The 16,137-nt window shown below is 36.2% G+C and overlaps 1 long non-coding RNA gene across 2 annotated transcripts; it reads left to right on the forward strand.

The window, feature by feature from the left end:
* Positions 1-711: 711 nt before the first annotated feature.
* Positions 712-1,602, forward strand: LOC133833985 (uncharacterized). 2 transcript variants are annotated; one of them, XR_009893252.1, is made up of 4 exons: positions 712-847; positions 1,038-1,110; positions 1,196-1,273; positions 1,472-1,602. It is a non-coding gene; the product is annotated as an uncharacterized LOC133833985 (long non-coding RNA). The 2 variants fall into 2 exon arrangements; XR_009893251.1 differs by lacking the exon at positions 1,038-1,110.
* The last annotated feature ends 14,535 nt before the right edge of the window (positions 1,603-16,137 follow it).

Raw genomic sequence — 16,137 nt, forward strand, 5'->3', positions numbered from 1 at the left:
TTACTTAGTATGTAATGGATTATATTGCAGAGAAGTATATAATATATCTAATACAGATTGTGCCTCATAAGATATAATAGCTAATTATGTATTAAATGCAAAGTAAGATCAAAGGTATTTAAGATAACCTCTTACCCCATTTCATGTTTCCTTGTCTAGTGCCTAATAATTGTCATATATATAGTGTCTTCAATTCTATTATTTGAAAATTAGATTAGCCAAATTTTATACAATTTTGGTTGTATTACTAAAAGGGGATCTTGTTTCCCACTCTTTAGGATTCCATAATCTGGTTTGTTGAAAATTTAAATATTGCATTAAGAAATGGTGGGGAGTTTATTTTCATGTTAGATGATGCTGAGATGGCTATTTCATCCTCTGCTTGCTATTTTTTTCCTTTGATTAAAATTGTCTCAATAAATTTTTTTTAGATTTTGGCTGATTTTTGGTACAACATTCAGAAGTAGGGTCTTATGTACTGCTTTTTAAGCTACTTTTTTTTTTACAAGTATATTGGTAGCTACTTATTATTAATATTCCTTTCTGACTCAGGAATGCCAAATGACACCATCGTGAGAATACTGTTCTGCTCTGTTCTTGCTCCAGTTGATATAAAATTACTTCTTAATATCTTGGCTTGTTATGTTATCCTTGACATTTTTATGTATTATGTGCCTTTAAGTAGTTCTCATAGTTTTTTAAATATCTTGTAGCTAGAAAATTATGCGAAAACTGAAGAAGCTAAAGTTGAGGAGCTTATAAAGGCAGTTGCTGATTCCGGTGCCAAAGTAATTGTTAGTGGAGCAGCAGTTGGGGAGATGGCACTTCATTTCTGTGAGCGCTACAAGTATATCACCTTCTATTGTGTTTTTTTATTGATTAACTTACTAATTTTCAAAACATACTTGTGATTATTGTACATATCTAAATGCTTTTGATCTTTTATGAAATCTGTCAAAAAATTTCAAGTTTTTATTATTCTATTAAGATTTTTCTTAGCATATCTGATAATTTAATTTGGGACTTTTTCCTTGCAGGCTTATGGTTTTGAAAATTAGTTCAAAATTTGAATTAAGATGATTTTGCCGCACTACTGATGCTGTTGCTATGGTAAGTCGGCTAGCATTTAATAGTACTCAATTTTTTTTTGAATTTTTTCCAAAATTCTCTAACAATATTCTTATTTGTGTTGCAGTTAAAGCTTAGCAAGCCAAACCCAGATGACCTGGGACATGTTGATTCAGTTTCAGTAGAAGAAATTGGTGGTGCTAGGGTACATAAATATTTTGTGGATCAGGAAACGATAGCAATTGCAATATAAGTATCCGGGTGTGACTTGAACTTTAGACTTTGTGTGAGCAAACCAAAGGCTGATTGTTTGAGCTACCACCCTTGGGTATTTTGTTCCTGTTATTTTTATTATTTATTTTTCCTTTTAATCTCATTAACATTTCCCATAATGTAAATGTAGGTCACTGTTGTGAAGAATGAAGAAGGTGGGAACTCCGTAACCACTGTTTTATTGCGAGGAAGCACATATAGCATTTTAGATGACATTGAAAGAGCAGTTGATGATGGAGTAAATACTTACAAGGTAATTTGGACTAGTTTTTCTCTGTGTATCGATCTTTATTTAGAAGCAACATTTGTCTTTGTATGGTTCAGATTAATAAGACTGATTATATTCATTCCTATTGCTCTTTGTAATTAGTTGGTCAATCCACATTTTCCCATAAGAGCCACCTAGAATTGAAACCATGTCATTGATATTACTTTTTACTACTCAATTTCTCTATCAGTAGTAATTTCTCTATCAAACTAGGATTTAAGAAATACTGTGGGACTAAAAAATAATATAAACCCTTGTTTTAATAAGGAGTTACATTTTGCAATGCTCTAGCTTTAAACTTTTTTATAGTGGATGTATTAGTGGCCAGAGAAGTGTTTTTCAGAAGAAACTATAATTAGTGAGAATCACAATAGGCAATAGTCACAACTAGCCATTTATTGGTCTCTTTCTAGGCTACTTTTAATGTGATTGATCAAGATAATACAGATGACGATGGATTGGTAGGACTGTAGATATCGGAATAATTTGGTGCTTTTAATTTGATATTATTGTTTTCCATGCGAGAAAGCAAAGCAACACACATGTTAATGAATCACGAGAATACGTAGTGTGTACTTTGTAGTTTTTTCCTTCTTAAACTTTTGAAGTTCTTGTACTTGCTTCTTCTGCTTTTTGATACTTTTGTACTTGTTTATAAGAGAAAAATGGAAAAGAAAAGAAAGAAAGTAAAAGTTAACGTTTTGATATATTTAATATGCTAATTTAAACTTATCTCATACCGAAATTAGATAAGTACAAAGGCTGTTTTAATATCTATTGACAAATTTTAATTTTGTATTAATTTTTTAGGTATTGATTATATTCTTTAGGTTGTGGATCGAATTGGCAAGGAGCATTGCAAAGTTAATTTGCAAGAGGTACGGAATTTGTTCTTTTAACTCTTATTATTAATATCTTAAAAAATTTAGAGGAGTTTGAATATCTTAAATATTCATCCATAGAGAAGTAGGTTCTGAGATTAAAATTGTGCGCTGCGGTGATAACGGAAGGTTGAAAACTTGTGTGTATTAGAGAAGTAGGTTCTGGAAAATTTGTTTGTGTGCTGCAGTGATATAAGGAAGAAAACTTATTGTGTGTTGTTTGAATTTTTTGACTTGGTATTGATAGATGGTTAGGTAAGCTTTTATATGTATATATTAGATTTTTCATTCTATGTATAGATTAGATTTTTCATTTAGTTATATTGTTTTCATTATTTCCATATGTATATATTAGATTTAATTGCCATAACCCAAGCTAAAATCTTGTCTTTGATCCAAACCCAAATAGTTAGTGGCTACCATTTTAGAATCTGATTTTTAAATTAAAAACAACACTAGAATCTCTTGAGTAAATATTGTAGACTTGTGTTAGAAGTTGTCTGGGCTGTTAGGTTGGGAAGATATTGTAGATAGAGAGTGAGATTTACTTAGAGAAGAATTTGGCAATCTTTGGGAAAGGGGAGCCTCTCAATCTAACTCAACCTTGTAATGTTTAGGGTTTCGGTCTATACCAGCACTGGCTATTAATTAATAATGAAGAATTTCAGTAGTTCTCTCTAGTTTTTGGTTCCTCAAAAATTACTATAAGGTTTTCAAACAAAGGAAAATCTATCTAAAATAAGTGAAACTCACTCTGCCTTACTGATTTCAACATAAATCTCCATAATAAAATGCAAACAAGCTTTTCAAGCCACAAAAACAAAAGTAATTTACACATTCAGACATTGTACACAATATTTTACTATTTATTATCTTTAATATTGATCTCAAAATGAATCCTTCTTTAATTATTTAGTGCAGCTGAAGGAGAGCATTAACTAAACTATTTGTATAGTTTTTAGTTAAAAGAAACTGAATATAGAACTAAGACTTAGAGCAGGATTCATTCTGAGATCAATACTACAAAACTTACATAATAAGAAGACCAAAATCATCAGCAATCCCTTACAATCATGTATAGATAGAGAATATAATATAAAATCTGACTCAAAATTACAAATCTATGAAACAAGTATTAGATAGTGTACCCCACGGAACCCCTTTGCTAGCTTGAAAATCTTACCCTTGTTCATTGTTGAAACTTCCTTTTACTGCAAAATCAAACACACAAGCATTTCCTACAAATTAAAATCAGTCAAAAAGTCTAAAGTTCCTTAAGTAAGAACTTTGAGGCAGTTTCGCAATAGACTGCCAAACCAAACCAAAATATATTCCTAAAAATCAACATTCATGCTCATTCCATAAGAAACAAGGGATGATATGACTAGTATAACAGAAAATAGAAAGCCATAATTTAAAACAAAACCAAGAAATGAAATGCTTTTATTTATTCAAGAGAGTAATTAGCTCGTAGAGGTAAAACTGCCAAGACTAGAGGGAAAAAAAACTGGTAAGAATATGATGGTATGGTGGAATAAAATTACAATTAAAAAGTGTAATTTCTTCAATTAATTATAACACAAATCTAAAATTACTTAGCCATATGATGGTATGGTGTATTCTGATTATCTATATAGCCTATAAGTAGGTCCAAACAAAGTGAGTACAATAGATTGAATTTATAATGTATACTAATAGAAAATGGTCACACTAACAAATAGATGGCTATGTATGCTTCTTAAATTCGCCCTGAATTGTGAGATATATGACACTTTTTTTGTTAAAAATGATGTTTAAATGCATGCTCATTTGGTAATGTTTTGTTAAAAACAATATATCTTTGAAATTTTTTGTATTTAAAAGCAGTCCAATATTTGGTAATGTTTAGGGTCAGGGAACGTTTATCTTTTTCTAAAGATTACTTCTTATTCATTGAAAGGAAAATAATTTCAACAAGAAGTTTTTGGGTCCGCCATTTCTTTTTATTTGAAACAAGTAAATAATAATATGCTAAAATTAGTACATATGTAAGAAAATAGGTTCACCATAATCCAAGTAAAACTTTACTACCATTTATATTCTTACTCATAAAAATAAAAAATAGGAAGAGAAATCAGAGATCATAGATGGAATATTATACAAAGACAAAAATCTAAGTCTGACCATTGATGATGCTGAAAGGTTAAATATTTTTTGTTTATAAAAGAAAAGACGGTTATGAGACTGACATTCTCATCCTTCATGTGATCTATTCTATCATACAAAAATAGTCCACACTCCACACTACACACTCCACAAGCTGCTAACATGGCAATGGAATTTTGGAGGGGACCACTCTAAATACTAAGAAATATAATAATAATCTTGAGCAAAAATATAATAACAAAAAAAGCAAAAGAGATCAATGTCTTTTCCTTTTGGTTGGTTACCACCATTTGGATCATATAACCAATTGTTTTTACAGATTTAAAAGACTGAATTAATCATATTATACTCTCAAGGAACAAGTTCTTAAGAGCACATGATGTAGAGTCTGCTGCCCACTAGACATAATATCCCTTTTTTTCTTAAACAAATTAAAAGGGTCAATGCCCACTAGGCCTTTTCATTGATATATTTACAACCCACAAAACAATTGAGGTCGAAAATAACAATATGGTCAACTTCTCTATTAAACAACATTGACTTAATGACCTTTCTTTTCTTCTTCTTCTTTTGCAACTAAGCCCAAAACAATAAAGGAATTCTTCCATTTTTAATCATTCATAGGATAAATAGAAAATATAGGATATTTAACTGAAGAAAAGGATCTTTTTAACTGGTATGACCTGAAATTCTCTTTTAAGATGACCTGAAATTCAACCAAGGCATGTTTTCTTTTAAAAGCATGTGTGTTAATGACCTTGTCATGACCCTGAAATTACAACCGCAAATAATGTGATTGTCTTGTCTAACAGTTGTTAAACCCAGACAAAAAACAAGATTTTATTAAGAGAACAACATCAAATTCAAATTCATTGGAGATGGATAAAAGATGGATCCAAAGATAACTGTACATGGAAAGCCTCTTGGACCAGACTTTATGCGAGTATGGGTTGATGTTGATATTATACCAGAATCTTACTTATTTCTTCCTAATCATGCGATGCTTACAATACAAGAAGTAGTTGGTTCCACAGTTGCATGGCCTTCTAAAAAAGTTATTCCAAGAGGTACATTTTCATACTCAAAAAATAACCAATGTCTTATAATTTAGTGTTTGGTTTCTTTTTTTGCTTTGGTGTAGTTGTGAATCCATTATTTTGTTTGTGGTGTCCTTTCTTGGATATAATTTCCATAGCATTTTTCTTGAAGTAATTTGTGATGCTAGATAATAACAATAAAATATTTCTTTGTTTATTTTGCAGATGTGACAAGAGAAGTAGAAAATGATACTTAAGACTCATTGAAAGTAGTAACTTTGTTTATTTCTTTGTGTTGAAAGTAGTAACTTTTAGACTCCTTGAATACTTAAAGAACATTTTGTTGTTGATGACAGTGTTGAATGTTTTAAACTAATTTGTGAATTGTTAATGCAATGTTGAATGTTCTTACTTTTTGTTATTTGAAAATCAAGTTCATTTGATGATGCTAGTATATATTAGAAAGCTAATTTTAATTATATAAAAAAAATTAAAATATAATAGAATAAATTAGTGTTATATAAATAAAATATATAATGAGAATTTAAACATATCTAAATATAACAATAATACGAAAATTGAGTTATAATATCTATTATGATAACACTTTTTATGCAAAGAATTGTGTTATGCAAACTTCATTATATAACACAAATAATGTGTTATACTAAAGTGTAGTATAACACAAAAAATGTGTTATACTAAAGTGTAGTATAACACAAATTTATAAGTATTGAAATGTGTTATATAATCGACTATAAATAACATATTAAACACTTATCTATATATTAAAATAACACATAAAGCGTGTTATCGTTGACAGTATAATAACACATCTGTATAACACTGATAAAGTGTTATGTAAAGTACCCTGACCTACGATAACATAGTCGGTCTTAACACATCAAAAAGTGTTATGGTATGTTTTGATAACACATTTTCGGTGTTATTAAAAGCCTTTTTTCTTGTAGTGGCATATTTTTTTAAATTTTCTACTGCATTTTTCTACACAGTTTCCATTACTTGTGCTCGATGGCTACAAATTGATTACAAAATTTAACAAAAATACAATGCTCACATCACTGGTAATACCAGCGAAGATGCTCAACATTCTAGGCATGGGGTACAAACTCCCTGCCCATTCGGTCAAGCTTGTACGTCACCGGACATACAACGCTCTCGACTCGGTACACACCTTCGCAGTTATGGTCCAAAACTCCGTCACCAGGATCTTGCGTGGCTAAGAAAACTCTTTGCAACACCAAATCTCCGACCCCTAATTTTCTATCCTTCACTTTGGAGTTAAAATATATGGCTACTTTCTACTGGTAGGACACTACTTGAAGCTGAGAAGCTTTGCAGAGCTCCTCCTCGAGGTCCAAAGACTCTCGAAGTAAAGTGTGATTTATGGTCAGATCATACGTATCTCTTCAGTTGGTAGAGATTGTTGCCTTAACTAGGAGCATGGCTTCATACCCGCAGGCTATGGAGAAGGGCGAGTGGCCAGTGGAGGTCATGGCAGTGGTGAGGTAACTCCACAATGCCTTAGGTAGCTCCTCGGGGCAAGTGCCTTTCACCTACTTTAGTCTTCTCTTCAAGGTGGCTTTGAGCATCTTGTTCACTACTTTCACCTGTCCATTTGTCTGCGGGTGAGCTACAGAGAAGAAGCTTTTCACCACTCCATGCCTTTAAAAAAAAAAGCCGTGAACAAATCACTATCAAATTGTAGGCCATTGTCGAAGACTATCTTCCTTGGGAGCCCATAGCGTCAAACGATATTCTTGATGACAAAATCTAGCGCCTTCTTGGAGGTGATGGTAGCAAAAGGTTCGACCTTGACCCACTTTGTGAGGTATTCTACCGCCACAATTCCATACTTCACTCTTCCCCGTGGGCAAGGACCTGATAAGGTCAATGCGCCAGACTACGAAGGGCCATGGACTCGTCATCTGAGTGAGCTCATTTGGAGGAGCTCGGGATATGTTGGCGAAGTGTTGGCACTTGTCACACTTCTTGACGTAATCCATTGCATCACCATTCATAGTGGGCCAAAAGTACCCTTATGTCAAGATTTTCTTGGCGAGACTCTGCCCCTCAGCGTGGTCCCCACAAAGGCCTTCATGCATCTCTCAGAGTATAAGACTGACTTTTTGCTTTGACACACATCAGAGTAAGTGCAATGAATATCCTTGCTTGTACATCTTACTGTCCATGATCGCATACTAAGGTGCCTGAAAAAGCAGCTTCCGAGTTGCCTTCATGTCCTGCAGTAACTCCCTGGAGACAAGATAGTTCACAATGGGCTCCATCCAGTCATCCTGGGACTGGACCGCTTCTACCTCCTCGAGGGTTGAGATGATTGAAGTGGCCAAGTAGTCAATAGGGACTATGTTGATCAACTCAGTGTCCTTGGTGGTAGCAAGCTTAGCAAGGGCATCAGCATTAGAATTCTATTCCCATGGCACTTGTCGATAGTTCTATGCTTCTGCTGAGTTCGAGTGATGTTTGAATCAATGTTCAAGGTGTGGCATATGATATTTAGGTCAATGTCTAACATGTCAGAGTGAGACAAAGCAAAGACATCTTGGTTGTCTCAGAGAAAGCTCACCAGCACTTCTCAAACCTCCGCCTTGAGGTTCTTCACAACCTTGGATTTCCTGTCGGGGAGGGAGGCATCAAGAGTTACCTCCTCGAACTCCTCCATGGGATCGACATCTATAGAGTCCCATAATGTTTACTTAGTTAGCTAGTTAGTAGTAGTTGTAGTATTTTAGATTTCATGGATTTTGGTTCAAACCGGGACTTAGTTGGAAGCTCCTAGCAACAATTATGGATTTTATAAGTTTAACCTATAGTTTAAGAATATTAATTATAACATAAGGTTTGATTAATATTGCTGGTCCTAAATATGATATTTATTATAACCTAAGGTTTAGATAGAGCCAATAAGAATATGACACTTGTCATAAGCATGATTATTAAGGAATTAAGTATTTTAATGATTAAATAAAGAAATAGCAGCCTTAGCACCTACCAGAAACAGTTAGGGTCGTATTTTGACTCAGTCAAAGCAGTTATCCAACCGTAATTATGCTGAAAAAGTATAATTACGTGTTTAAAATATTCTCGTATGTTGATATATAGCAGTTAGGAGCCGATATATCGTCTGACGAAGGATACAAAAAACACGTTGATGTTGCACGAACGTACGAATGGAGGCTCGGGATTAGGGTAGAGCCGATATATCACCTTCAGTAATTTTTTTTTAATTTTTGTTTCTAATTTTAAAATCAAGCCTTGACTACCTAGACCCACCTCTGAATGTTTTTGACCAAGTCTTAAACCTTTGACTGACGAATATTCAAATATTTTCAATTATATTCATTATTTTTATTCAAGCCAAAAAGAAGATATTTTATTCCTAGAACTCTATAAATAGGACCTAGTACCCAGCCCTTTTCCCTCATTCTTCAAGCTAAGATCAGAGACTCCAAGGTGTTAGTGCTACCATAGAGTGATAAAAACTTGGGTTGGGAAAAAGTTTTGTCATTCTCAAGCTTGATAAAATACTTAGGAAGTGAGGTTTAGTGTATTTCAGCATTGAAGTTAGACCAATCGATAAATTCAACTAAGGTACTCTTATTCTTTAAGTCCAGTTCTCTAAAACTCTTTAGTTTTGTTTAGTTCCTTTTATTCAGATCCTAACTTTTGATATTGGTTTTTGATTAGGTTTTTGAAACTTAAATATATTTCTTGGAGTGTTCCAAGTCCTGCATTTGTTCTCAAATATCCCAGTTTTGGTAAGGAAAATAGGATAGAACTTTATATGTTTATATGATATGTTATATTATCGTATGTTATCTTATCTTATGTTATGTTATCCTATGTTATGTAATGTTTACATTATGTATAGTATGCTTATAGACCTTGGGCATATGACTTGTCTAGCTAGCAAGCCCAATAATTTTATGGGCATATGACTTGCTTGACTAGCAAGCCCCACAAATCTAATGGGCATACGACTTGGTTAGTTAACAAGCCCCAAGTAGTATAATGGCCATTCTAGTGTTATATGAAATATGTTTATGATATGATTTATGTATATGTTTTATATTGTTAGTAGTTTTTCCTTGCTGGACAGTAGGCTCACTCCTTTACTTTTAGTGTGATGTAGGAAAATAGATACAAAGGCGGAAGGATTCTTGGAAGCTTGGCGTGTGTGTTGAGGTGAATGGAGTGGAAGGGCTGCATGTCGATTCGAGGACGATGTTATTTTCTTTAGTCTCTTTAAATTACGTTTTTATGTATTTTCTGCATTTAGCTTTGTAAACAATTTCATTTAAAGTTATGTTTTATTTTAAAACAATGAGCTCATTTATGTATTACAAATATTATTTTAAACTTTTCAATAAAGTTATGAATTTTTCTCATGTATGTTCTCTTCAAAGTAGTAGTTATGTCTAGTAGGGTTAATGATCTAAGTCTTAGAAATAGTTGGGTCATTACAGTTGGTATCAAAGCAACAGTCCATTTACATGAAATTCTCCTTGATACACACGCTGAAGCTCCGAATCTAACTGCCAATGTAAGTATTTATATTTTAGTCATTATGTTTCTGTGTTTTAGCTAACGTTTTAGCCTTATGTTTCAGTTAAAGATATGGATGGATCTTTAACATATAACGATATCTGAGCCATTAAAGCCTTAAAAAGGATTAGAGAACCAAGAAATACAGTAGGTGTTATACCCAAAGATTGGGGAATGCATCCTAGGAGGCTAAAGAGAATGGATTCTAGGAGAGCTAAGGGGAGTGGTCCTAGGAGACCCCAAGGAGGATGTAGTCCTAGGAGACCCCAAGGGAGTGATCCTAGGAGAACCCAAGGGTGAGGTCCGAGGAGAACTCAAGAAAGTGGTCTTAGGAGAACCCAAGGAGAAAGTGGTCCTGGGAGACCCCAAGGAGGATGTGGTCCTAGGAGACCCCAAGGGTGTGTTTGAGGTAAGCCTCCCAAGATTTCCTAAGTGTTGGCTCGAACGTGTCCAAGGTAAATAGCTAAGGAGGAGGAGTCCCATGCAAGTCAAGAATGGGAACTTAGATTTTGCCAAGGAGAGCCTACACAATGTCCGATCGGACATGCTTGGGAGATGCTAAAGGAGAATGCTTTGAACTTGTCCAAGGTAAGGTGCCAAGGAGGTTGCCTCAGACCACCTTGGTCTGTGGAGAAGCCAAGGAGATTGGTTCAAGGAGGAACATGGCATGCTAGAGGAGAGTTCCATGTTAGAGGAGAGAAGTGCATGTCCTACCACCATGCACGTTCAACCCACAAAAACATATCCTACCACCATGCCTGTCCTACCACCATGCACGTCCGACCAACACTTGCATGAGTGGTCAGCAGGAGGTGGATCAACTAGCTAGAGGAGACTAAGTCAAGATTCCCAGAGACAGCTTCAACAACATACGTGGGAATCTCTCATTCTTCCCACAAATGGGGGGTTTGTTACATTTCGAATTTTGAATGTTTCTTTGTAATATAAATATAAGATGAATAATAAAATATCCCTATCGTAAAGGGATATTAGTTGAGGATCCCAGGCCTATAAATAGAGAGCTTATGGGATGAGAGAGGGGTTCTTCTGCTTCTTCTTTCTAGAGAGAGAAAATTGGGTCTGTCTATTCTAGAGAGAGAAAGTGCTGATATTTGAGAGAACTCTTGTATTTTCACAATCTGTACTGAAGAAACTCAGTTGGCTCAGTCCATCTGATCTTGAGTATAGGTCTATAAATCACAACTCTAAGTGGATTAGGCTATTACCGACAATCGGGGCTGAACCACTATAAAAATTTCTTGTGTGTTATTTACTTTTCTTGTTTATACCGTCTGTTGTCGTTTACATTCTCTTGAAGGCTTGTCGTATTTGACGTTCTCACGTCGTTGGCTAAAAAGACAGTCAACAGTAGGAATATTGGAAAGAATCACTCGGAGACTTCTTTTATTTCATAATCAAATAGTTCATCTCCAAACTACTAAGCAAATAATGATGAGGCTACGAAACAATATATTTTAGTAATTAGGCTTTTTAATAATTTTCCTTTTGTAATTGCTGCTTTGGAAGAAATATGGGAGACAATAGATGTTGAAGATGACATACCAAAGGCGATGAGATATTATTTTCTCATAATTAGGTTTACCTCTAAGATGGAATTTCAATTCATAGGAGAACAAAAGAATATAATCTTTACGAATCTTCCCCGAGGAATTTTTGAGGCTCACGAAAATGATGATTATGAAGAGATAGATGATGACATGTTAGATGAAGGATCTGATGTAGAAGATCCCGATTTTTAGAATAGATTAGTTTATTTATTTATTTTATTTATTATTTTGCCTTTATGATTGTACTTAGTGAAAACTGTTTTTCCAAATTAATATAATTGTTATTTTGATGACATGTATGAGTTTAGTTTTATTTTGCAATCATAATAAATAATAAATTTAATAAATAATGACTAACTTCGGTGAGGGTGGACACAAATCAATGAACCAGAGTTCTATACTGAGAGTTAGGGGTCATAATTGTGGGAACGATTTTACTAATCCCAGCCCTCCCTCAATATGGTTAACTTTGGAACAACGATGAGTCTCGAGCTTGAGAATTAAGTCATATAGGATGATTAGAAACAGATTTAGAAAATAATAAAGACGACTTATTTTTCTAAGTTTAGAAACACACCCTAACTAAAAAAGAAGGCTTAAATAATTATTTTCATAAGAAGTCATAATTAAAAGGTCCGAGTTATGTTTTCTTAGCTTAAGTTTTGTTTTAGAGCCTATTAGGGTAAGTTCTAACATGTTTTTCTCGACTGTTAGAACTCTGGTGAAGATTTCGCTCAGAAGGTCTGCTCGCACCAATGGTAATGCCTCCAACGTCCCTCCTGAGAGCAATGAAGCCCCTCCAATTCGCAGAAGGGGAGTGCGTCCTACTGCCAACCGAAATGCGCCACCACCGCCGCCGCCGATTGACAACACTACTGAAATTGCCAGACTACAAAAACAAGTTGAGGAATTACTACAGCAACAGCGACAGCAGGCTCAGCCTCAGCCTCTGCCTCCGCCGCAACCGCAGCCTCAGCAAATGGCTCCAGCACCCCAACAAAGTTGGTTCTTATGGGGGATGGCCAATGGCGAACTACGCGCCATACCCAGCTCAACATGTGGAGCCTATCTATGAGCGATTCCGTAAGCAACACGATCCAAACTTTGAAGGGACAATCGACCCCTTCGAGGTGGAAGAATGGCTCAGAAATGTAGAGTCGATCCTTGTACACATGAATCTTGACAATGCAGACCGCATATCCTGTGTTTTGTCTTTGCTCAAGAAGGATGCTAGGATATGGTGGGACTTAGATCAGAAGACTCACAATACCGCAACCATGACTTGGACCAGATTTGTGGAGCTATTCCACAGAAAGTACTACAACTCAGCTGTCATCGCTTCAAGGGTCGAGGAGTTCGATAGTCTAAAGCAGGGGAACTTATCAGTTGTAGAATATGCTCGGCAGTTTGACCGATTAGCCAAGTTTGCATCAGAAATGGTTCCAACTGATTTTCTGAGGGTGACCAAATTCGTTAGAGGACTTCGACCAAAGATTGAGCTAGGGGTTAAGCTTGCAAACCCGGGAAATACTTCCTATGTCGATGTCCTTGAAACAGCAATAGAAGTAGAAAGGCTTCAGGCGAATGTTAGTAAAGAGGAGGCCAGTAAGCCTGAGCCTAAACATCAAAGTCAACTTCAGAATGGTCAAAACAACAACAACAATTAGTCCAGCAACAATAGTAATGGTCAGAAGAGACAACATCTTGACAACAAGCAGTCCGATAAAGATAAAAGGGCACGGACGAACAATGGAGGTAATAGGCCGGGTTATGTTGAATACCCGCAATGTGCTAAGTGCCAAAAGAAACATCCTGGTGAATGTTGTGCAAACACCAAGGGATGCTACAACTGTGGTCAGGAAGGACACCGGAAGAGAGAATGTCCCCTGCTCAAGCCAGAGGAAAAAAGGGACGACAAGATGGTTCCTGCCAGGGTATTTGCCTTAACCCAAGGAGAAGTTGACGCTAGTAATAAAGTGGTTACAGGTTAGGTTTCTTTCCTCAATAATTTATGTTCTGTATTATTTGATTTGGGAGCCACTCATTCGTATATCTCGTTAGGAATGATAGAGAAATTAGACAAACCTTGTGAATAATTTAGAACTAGATTTGTAACCGAGTTTCCTTCAGGCGGAGTAGTCTTATCATCACGGATAGTACGATGTGTACCGATCAAGATAGAGGACGTATAACTAGAAGGAGACTCGATAGAAATAGAGATTAAAGACTTCGATGTGATACTTGGAATGGATTGGCTAGCAAATCATGGCGCAACCATCGACTGCAAACGTAAGCAAGTGATGTTTGAGGCTCCTGACAGTCAGAAACTATGCTTTATGGGACAAGTTTCAGGACTACGCACACCACTTATTTCATCTCTCAAAGATCAGAGGATGATAGAAAAAGGATGTCACACATTTCTAGCCAGCATCACGGATATGGTAAAGGAGACACCACTGAAGGTTGGAGACGTCCATATTGTAAAGGAATTTCTAGAAGTATTTCCTGACAACTTACCGGGGTTTCCGCCAACTCGGGAAATTGACTTCACAATCTAACTAGTACCGGGCACTGAGCCTGTCTCCAAGGCACCATATCAGATGGCTTCTACTGAACTCAAGGAGTTAAAGATGCAACTACAAGAACTATTAGACTTGGGCTTCATTAGACCAAGCCATTCGCCATGGGGAGCACTGGTTTTATTCGTGAAGAAAAAGGACGGAAGCAAGCGGATGTGCATAGATTACCGCGAGCTGAATAAGGTGACGATTAAGAATAAGTACCCACTACCCTGGATTGATGACTTGTTTGATCAACTTCGAGGAGAGACCGTGTTCTCAAAGATTGATTTACGGTCCGTGTATCATCAGCTGAAGGTATGGGAAGAGGATGTTCCCAAGATAGCTTTTAGAACTCGTTATGGGCATTACGAGTTTTTAGTTATGTCTTTCGATCTTACCAACACTCCAGCCGCATTTATGGATTTAATTTATAGGGTCTTTAAGGACTACTTGGATAAATTCGTTGTAGTGTTCATTGACAATATCTTGGTGTACTCAAAGGACGAAGTCGAGCACGAGAAACATTTAAGGTTGATCTTGTTACGACTAAAGGAGCATCAACTTTACGCCAAGTTCAATAAGTGCGAGATTTGGCTTTCGAAAGTAGCATTCCTTGGGCATATTGTATCCAAGGAAGGAGTTGCAGTAGACCCATCTAAAGTAAGGTTGTGAAGGATTGGCCAAGACCAAAGAACGTGTCTGAAGTAAGAAGTTTTCTAGGACTAGCAGGCTATTATCGAAGGTTCGTAGAATGCTTTTCTAAGATAGCCACTCCGCTCACCAACCTGACTCGGAAGCAGCAGAGGTTCAACTGGAATGATAAGTGTGAAGGGAGTTTCCAGTTGCTAAAGGATAAGATATGCTCAGCACCAGTACTTTGTGTACCGACACCCAATGACAAGTTTGTAGTCTACTGTAATGCGTCGAAGCAAGGGTTGGGTTGTGTGCTGATGCAGAATGACAAGGTGATAGCCTACGCTTCAAGGTAGCTAAAGGAATACAAGCAACTCTATCCAACTCATGATATGGAGTTGCCAGCGATGGTCTTTGCGTTGAAAATCTGGCGCCACTATCTTTATGGAGAATGGTATGAGATTTATACATACCACAAAAGCTTAAAGTATTTCTTCACTCAGAAGAAGCTCAACATGAGGCAGCGTAGGTGGTTAGAGCAAGTGAAGGATTATGACTGCGAAATCTTACCACCCGGGAAAGGCAAACATAGTTGCTGATGTGCTAAGCATGAAGAATTATGGAATTCTAGCAGCATTGCCTGGAATAGAAAAGTCGCTTCAGCAGGAGCTGACCAATGCTGGAATAGAAGCAGTCATTGGTAAATTGGCTAACTTGTCCATACAGTCAAGTCTGTTAGAAGTGATACGAATTAGGCAAGGGAATGCTGACACATTAGTAGTACATATGGATGCAGTAAAGGAAGGCAAGGCCACATATTTCTCGATATCAGGATAGGGGTTATTGAGATATAAGGATCAGGTATGCGTGCCGAATGATCAAGGGATTAAGATGAAGATTCTAGAAGAAGCGGACAATACCCCATACCCAGTTCACCTAGGGTCGACCAAGATGACTCACGATCTTAAGGAACTGTATTGGTGGCCAGGAATGAAGAAGGATATAGCGGAGTATGTGTCTAAAGGCTTAGTATGCCAGCAAGTAAAAGCAGAGCATCAGCGGCCTGCAGGCTTATTACAACCACTTAGCATTCCAGAATGGAAATGGGACAATAAA

This window comes from Humulus lupulus, chromosome 5, assembly GCF_963169125.1.
Source record: "Humulus lupulus chromosome 5, drHumLupu1.1, whole genome shotgun sequence".
In the NCBI taxonomy this organism is placed as follows: Eukaryota; Viridiplantae; Streptophyta; class Magnoliopsida; order Rosales; family Cannabaceae; genus Humulus; species Humulus lupulus.